Source organism: Microtus ochrogaster, linkage group LG8 (genome assembly GCF_000317375.1).
Source record: "Microtus ochrogaster isolate Prairie Vole_2 linkage group LG8, MicOch1.0, whole genome shotgun sequence".
NCBI classification, from domain to species: domain Eukaryota; kingdom Metazoa; phylum Chordata; class Mammalia; order Rodentia; family Cricetidae; genus Microtus; species Microtus ochrogaster.
In genome coordinates, this window is record NC_022033.1 from 15,674,641 (window position 1) to 15,683,136 (window position 8,496).

The window sequence follows — 8,496 nt, forward strand, 5'->3', positions numbered from 1 at the left end:
TCATATCCAACAGATTTTCTGTGAAACAGGATATTCTGAAGGACTGTCCATCCTTGTCTTGACAATGTTTGACAGTGGCTTTTTTGTGTGTGTCCAGCTTGTCCAATTAGGACAGTATATTGTCAGCAGTTGAGGCAAGGGCACTTTCTTGTCCAGTGACTTACTTTTGCCACAAAGAAAATAAACTCCATGTGGAGTTTCTTCAGTGTCCATTATCTTCTCTCAAGTAGATTGGTGCTGTCAGGAGCAAACATGTCATAAAGAAAGGCCATGTTATTAAAACATCTTAAATACCATATTCTGTAGATCTCTGAAGTGTTTGAAGATAACCTGTCTATCTAAAATGTATCTTTGTTTGAACTTAAAAACATATCTAATGTGACTACAGGTTTGAATGTAATTGGTGATTAACTACTAATCTGCATTTCCTTATTACCCTAAACAGTTGGTAATAATAACTTTCAAGGACTAGAAATTTTCATTACATTGTTAAATAAGCTGTATAGGTACAACACCTTGAACAAGAATAGAAATGTATGTTCAGTATGTTCTAACAAAATTAATGTCAAATTTGTATAATATATAAAATTTGTATACAATATGCAAAAGTCCAATCCAATGTAAAATATTTAAAACTAGCAGTTACTTTTAAAAAGTGGATTCAATAATCTACCTTTTAACTTATATTTATATCCTCCTTTTTTCTTTTCAAAATAGATTCAATAATCTACCCTTTTATCCTATCAAATCTAAATCCCCTTTTTTCTTTTCAAAACAAGAACCTTGAATCTAATATCCTTTGTTTTTCTGATCATTGCCTATAACAACTTGTAACCAATTCCCCCTAAACAATGACAAATATCCATAACCCAATGAAAGACCCACCTACCCCACCTCTTGGGAATGTGGGTGTCGTGTTCTTAAATTTACTTCCTGCTGTCTGGGAGCAAAGGCATCTTTAGGGGATCCTGAAAAGACAAATTTGAGGTAACTGTCCTGGGAGAGGTAGCTGCATCATTTGTTGTTCAGTTTCCGCATGATGGGAAAATGCGGGGCTTATCTCAAGTCCTGGCTAGAGTAGTCTGTCAGGCTCAGCTAGCCACCTTAAAATTGTTCTGAGCAATTCGTAGTCCAAAGTCAATCTTTGTGGTGTTTTTCAACTTAGTAGTGTTATCATACATAGTCCTGGAGGAGTCATCATTGTGGGCCCCATCCTCCTTATGGAGATTCAAAGGTCACTGTTAGGTATGCTCATAGTTCACTGCAGAAGACTTCAAGAGACCCAAACCTAAAATCATGAACTGGAGGGTAAATGAATCCTTTTTTTTTCCTTCTAGAATTAGTTAGTACTCTTTATGACCGTTAATATCATGGCAAAAAGTTTAAAAAATATATATGTATATATTAATCTTCTAAAATTGATACCTTAAGAAAAGCTGTTAAAGAGTCAATAGAAAACCAAAGGATTATGAGATTAGTGCCGATAAAGTAGTCCTTAAATACTTGTTTTTCTTCCATCCCTTTCCAGGTGACTCTTCTGACATGAGACAGAGGTTTGGGATTTCACTTTAATAAGCATGCTTGGGTTTAGAGGAGGAGAAAGCCACACTCCAACTCCAAAGCCAGTTTTAATCTTTAACTGAACTGGGACTACATACAAGAAGACCATTTGCATTATAAGTCTGTAGAAAATAGCATAAACAAACATTTGGGAAGATTTCTGAAATTTTATGCTGTTGGAAATGTGTTATACCAATGGGCCAATTAACTCTTTTCTTGGGACATTTTTTTTTTTCTGGATGATTTGTCCTTTTTTTCAAATGTCTCATTTGTCCAGTGGTCTTCAGATTCCTTAGCTGGATACTTTTATCCTGAAAAGACAGAAACAAAACCCTTCCCAACCCTAATTTTGGGGAGATTCTCCTTTGGCAAGTTATATCTGATCAAATGAAAAGTATTTGTTAGTTTTATAGGTTAGTTAAAAAGGTTTTTTTTGTTGTTGTTTTTTAATGTTGATGTTTGCTTGGGTCATGCCTTGGGAATGCTGACTCAGTAAATCTGGGAAATGGGAGGATTTTAACGAGCCTCCCTAGCAAGCCCTTCCCTCCTTCCTGAATTACTGGGCTAGGAGTATTTATGCCTTGATGATCTACTTCGGATACACCTCTCCAGCCTCTTCATCGGCCACCATTCATTTTCTCACACTTAGGTCTGAGAATTGTTGGTCTTCTGCTTCTGGTATGCACTGAGGTCTTCATACCACCCCCACTTCTTTGCCTGGAAAAATCTCAGGTCATCTTGCAAAGTCAGCTGGACATTGCTCAATACCCCCAGAAAAGTACTTCCTTTCTGGTCCTTGGCTTCGGAAGTCAGCTGCCAAGTTGGACCCCACCAGGAGAGAGAACAGTACAATGCCAGCTCTGGAAGGTCCACACAAAAAGCTGTTTCTTCATCCTCATCAGCAGATTTAGAACAAAGTTGGAAGCTCACACATGCTGTGGTTGCCATGGTCGCTGCAAAGGCATTCTAAATGTAGATGGTTATATAATCCAGCAGGGTGACTCTGCTTGGGAAAAGAAAGTTTTGTTCCTCCCTTTTCAAGGAGCCTGACCCTGGGGTGTGGTGGCTCTGTATGGGGTCATGCAGCCTGCAGCTTGATGCATGTGGCCTGCCTGAATAGTAAAACGTGATTTCTAGGTGTCCAAACTATCACCCAAGATGGAGGTCTTATCTGCAGAAAGGAAGGCTAAGATCCACAGAGAAATGCAAGGACATAGTCTCTGTCTTGAGGACCCAGGAAAGCCTGCTATACTCCTGCATGGTTCTAGCCCTAGCCGGATGTTGGAATTCATGGTCTAGGGAAGCCATAAAATGAAAAGAAATATCATAATTCTTGAAATTGTGCCAACCTGAGTTTTACCTTTGTTTCTATGTTTTACTAAATACTGGTGAAGTAACAAGGATGTGAAGATTAGTGTTGCGCATCCAAGGAACTCAGGGCACTTGGGCACGGTGGGTGCTCAGTAAACACAGTCCTTGTTACCTTCCTGGTCTGAAGAGGCAGCTTATGCATGTGGGCATATGTATGTGCACACACATGGGAATGCATGCATCTGTATACAAGTGCATGTGGATACCAGAGGCCAACCTGAGCTACGTTCCTGAGGCTCTGTCCATCTTGTGTTTAGAAACAGGAACTCTGACTGGCTTGGAACTTTCTTTTCTTTTCTTTTTTTTAAATTTATTTATTTATTAAGGATTTCTGCCTCTTCCCCGCCACTGCCTCCCATTTCCCTCCCCCTCTCCCGATCAAGTCCCTCTCCCTCATCAGCTCTAAGAGCATTCAGGGTTCCCTGACCTGTGGGAAGTCCAAGGACCGCCCACCTCCATCCAGGTTTAATAAGGTGAGCATCCAAACTGCCTAGGCTCCCCCAAAGCCAGTACGTGCAGTAGGATCAAAAGCCCATTGCCATTGTTCTTGAGTTCTCAGTAGTCCTCATTGTCCACTATGTTCAGCAAGTCCGGTTTTATCCCATGCTTCTTCAGACTCAGGCCAGCTGGCCTTGGTGAATTCCCGAAAGAACACCCCCATTGTCTCAGTGTGTGGGTGCACCCCTCGCGGTCCTGAGTTCCTTGCTCGTGCTCCCCCTCCTTCTGCTCCTGATTTGGACCTTGAGATTTCTGTCCGGTGCTCCAATGTGGGTCTCTGTCTCTGTCTCCTTTCATGGCCTGATGAAGGTTAATATTCAGGAGGATGCCTATATGTTTGTCTTTGGATTCACCTTCTTATTTAGCTTCTCTAGGATCATGAATTATAAGCTCAATGTCCTTTATTTATGGCTAGAAACCGAATATGAGTGAGTACATGTTCCTCTTTTTGGGTCTGGCTTACCTCACTCAGGATAGTGTTTTCTATTTCCATCCATTTGTACGCAAAATTCAAGAAGTCCTTGTTTTTTACTGCTGAGTAGTACTCTAATATGTATATATTCCATACTTTCTTCATCCATTCTTCCATTGAAGGGCATCTAGGTTGTTTCCAGGTTCTGGCTATTACAAACAATGTTGCTATGAACATAGTTGAGCATATATTTTTGTTGTATGATAGGGCCTCTCTTGGGTATATTCCCAAGAGTGGTATTGCTGGGTCCAGGGGTAGGTTGATCCCGAATTTCCTGAGGAACCGTCACACTGCTTTCCAGAGTGGTTGCACAAGTTTGCATTCCCACCAGCAATGGATGAGTGTACCCCTTTCTCCACAACCTCTCCTGGCTTGGAACTTTCTGATCTGGCTAGACTGGCTAACCAATAGCTCCATGGCATCTACCTACCTTCCTCAGCACTGTGGTTTCAAGTGCATGCTGCCATGCCTGGATTTCCATGTGGGTTCTGGGAATTGAACTCATGTCCTTACGTTTGTTCAGTAAGCACTTTACTGATGGTTTTCTCCCCAGTCTGAGAAATATTTGGATGCTGGTAACTGAGCCTAAGTCCTTTGCAAGATTAACAAGTGATGTTAACTGCTGAGCCATCTCTCTAGGTATCCTTTTATTTTATAACCAAAGAAAATGAAGAGGAGGAGTAGTTGTATCAAGAGCATGTGTGCATGAACACAGAATGATGGCTCTAAAAGCTTCATGACTAGCTGCTCTGTCTATATATATGGAAGGAAGAGGTTAATAAAAACTGGTGTGGAGAAAGCCTTGCAATCTAGGCAAATAAAAATTTATATGGGAATACGTTCAATCAACCTACCTTGCTACAACAAACATAAGACTTGTGAAACAAAAATTATATTTGTCAAGTTTTCATCATGGACACAGCAATGCTACTTTCATAAATGTATTCCAAGAGATAATCTGAAACATGTCTGTGGTTTATATGTAAGAATATTAATTTGTAGTGGTGCATATGAAGAAAAATATCAGAGCAACACATATGGCCAACAAGACCACACAAATGGACAATATATAATTGGTCAAATTGCAGTAAGGTTTAATATTGAGTGCTTGTATGATGGGAAAAAACATTCAAAGTGTATTGTAGAGAAAAATCTAAAGGTATGTATCAGGATATCACTTCACTGTTATTCAGATGACCAAGCAGATTGGGGATTCTTTGTTTTGCATGCCACAGTCTGAAGACAGGCCAAAGCTTGCAGAGGCTCTGCTCCATGAAGTCACTCAGAGGCCCAGCCTCCTTTTGCCTTGTTGCTCTACATTCTGTGTTCTTACCAGTTCACCTATCTTGCCACATCAGACTTTGATCTTGCGGAAGACTACCTTGTCTTTGTGTACCAGCCCTCTTGTCTCCACTCTCCTTCTAGCTTGTTCTTATGTAGAGCAGAGGCCAAGACAGACTATAATCATCCTCAAGTCTTGAGCTCAACCATGTGACTGCATTTTACTGCAAGGAAGGCTGGGAAGTGTAAGTATAAAAAAAATAGGCAGTGGTAAAATATGTTGGTAGATTCTGTTGCTAAAAGAAGAATGAAGAGACAGATATTGGATAGCAATAGCAGCCTTTGATTTTTCTACAGGAAAACTTTGTACAACATATTTAGTGCAAAAAAGCCGGGAACAAATCAGAACCGATTTTACACGTCTATGTGTATCCATATGTTCCATGTTTCCCTTTCCCTACATAAACAGTAGTTATATTTGAGAGTTGGGATTGTGAATGATTAAAATTGTCGTCTTTGTGCTTTTATTGTCTTTTTCCAATTTTCTGCAAATTAACATTTTCTTTGTAGACAAAAAACCCCACTACATAAAAATAAGTAGGAAAAAAAAAAGTCAGGTGTGTTGGTGCCTGCAGGCAGTTTTTCCTCAGAAGTCCCCCGGGCCCCTTTGTTGGTAGATCTCTTAGTGCTCACACCAAAAGATGGCCCTGTCCATTCTGCCTCTCAGATGTGAACTGTCTCCTGGAGGGGCCTGAGACCAAGACCATCCTAATGGGATTCAGACAGTCTTCCATAGAAACAAAAGCCAGCCTGAAATATGGCCTTCTCCTCTGGGGTGACAGTTGAGAGAAGTTCTGGGGTTCTCTTAGGAAGAAGAGTTCCTTCGTTAAGCTGGAGAGAAATAAAGGGGGCTACTCAACAAAGACTGGGACAGAAAAGAAGAGCCGGGTCCAGGAAACAGGAAGTCGCTGCGAAGAGGCCAGATTCTAGCCCTTCTACTTCCTGGAGCCTGAGACAGAGGAGTGTAGGCAAGCCTGCTTCTCCCTGTGACCAGCTTCTTCCTGACGTGCCTGGACTGAACAAGTCTGATTTTTCTTCAAAGCTTGGATGTTTGGTTGTCAGTCTGACCATCGGTCTAATGAGGGTGTCTCAGGAGCGAGGCAGGACAGGAGTGGCTCAGAGACAATCGTGTAGGTGTCGACTGTGCACCGGTCAGTACTTCCTGCTTGCCTCCCATGAGCTGGACGGATGTCCTCATGCACCAGGTGAGTGTCCTGAGTGTGCCAGGTGTCACCCATGTTCCAGGCAAATGCCTCCTTTGTAGCAGGTGTGATTGTCTCTGGCAGGGTGTCGTTTGGACCAATGCCGGCTTGAGATTCAAATCTTTATAAAGGTGTGAGTTCTGACCACACTTCCCTGCCCCGGGCTTCTGCTTCATTTTCCTGCAAGGTGGGGCAGTGTGACTCCTACCCTTGAGGCTGAAGAGGCACTGCAGTGCCTCACGTGGTGCCTGGTCCAGTCTCAGGCCTAGCTCTTTTCTCTGGCTGCATAGCAAGGCACCGCAGCTCAGGGCTTAAACAATGGGTATTTATTGTTGCGCGGTTACGAATGCTTGAACACTGGGGTCAGAGTGTTTGCTGGGCTGGATCTGTGGGCTGTGAAGCAGCATCTGTTCTAGGCTTTTAGCTACAGTCCCCGCCGAGGGTCTTGGGCTCCACTTCCCTCTGGGGAATGTCTGTACCCACATTTCGTCCCTTTCTATTTTATAACATTGTAAAATGACATCTACTTATTTGTGTGTAGGTGTGGGCATGCTCACGTCTCAGTGCCCGTGTGGAGGGCAGAGGACAGCCTGTGGAGTCAGGAATCAAACTCAGGTCGTCAGGCTTGGCAGCAAGCACTTTCACCCACCGAGACAGCTCACTGACCCTCAGATTTTTCCCTTCTCCTAAAGCAGCCAGTATTACTGGGATAGGACCCACCCTGATGACTTCATTTTAACATGATTATCCCCACAAAGACTCTGTCTCCAAATGAGAGGACTTCAATATCCAAACTTCAAGGGGGTCCCAGCCCACAATGACACTTACAGCTGCCTTCAGAAGAATATTAGAAACGTAGGTCCTCATTAGCACTAGGGATTCTTGTGAGCTCTGGCATGTCCTGCTGCTCCAGATCAGCCTGGGTTGCCATGGTGCTAGCTTCCTGGAAAGGGGACAGTATAGTCTTACTTGCCTGAGTCACCATGCTGACGTTCCTGTCTGGCTCCCAGGGCTCTATCCCAGACAGTTCAGCGTGGCTGCCGTCTCTTGATTGGTGGCCAGCTTCCACTCTTCCAGAGACACACTATTCGACCTCCCGCTCCTGTGGAGAGTTGGAAAAGCTCACTTATTACATCCATTTGTTCAGCAATCACTTCTGTTGAGCTCTTCGTGTGCTAGGCATGATCCCAAGTGCCTTAGAGATGGGTAATCATTTACTGCTCCTGATGGCCCCATGGGGCAGGGACTGTTATCACCTCCTTAATGGGGGAAACTGAGGCACAGGGAAAGAAGTCGAATCATTTCTCCGAGCTTTCACAACCAGCTAATAGGGCAGGTGGGATTTGCCCCAGAGAGTCTTGTTCAGAACAAGCACACACAGAAGTCTTTGGAATAACATAAACTCTTGAGTCAGAGAATGTGAGTTTGAGATCTGACTAAAAGCAGAGCTAGACATTTTTGCTATGGCTTGTCCTATGGGCAGTTTTTTCCCCTAAGAATGAGAGATTCATCCTCCAGGTCTCTTGGTCATGTTCTGCTACAGCATGCAAGGTCTTAGTTGATGGTCCAGGGTGCATATGTGATCCAATGGTGTTCTCTTTTGCTTGCTGGGACCCATCATGTATTTGGGTCAATCGAAGTTCTCTTTTAGGAGTTTGTCTATGAGGATGCAGTGAGGACTCGGGACTGTAGGTTTTTGGTTCTGGGTTTTTTTTTTGGGGGGGGGAGGAACATGGAATCCAGGATTAGAAGGAAAAGAGTCAAGGGTGGGGTGAAGAAAGGTGGCTTTCAGAAAGTGGGAGAATGGAACCAAGGATACAGGGATACGCAGGGACATGGGAATACACAGGGATACAGGGGGATACACAAGGATATATTCGTATACATGGGGATACAGGGATACATGGGGATACACAAGGATACAGGGGGATACAGAGATGCACAGGGTTACAGAGGGATACAGGGATACACAGGGATACAGGGGGATTCAGGGATACAGAGGGATACAGGGATACACAGGGATACAGGGGGATTCAGGGATACACGGGGATA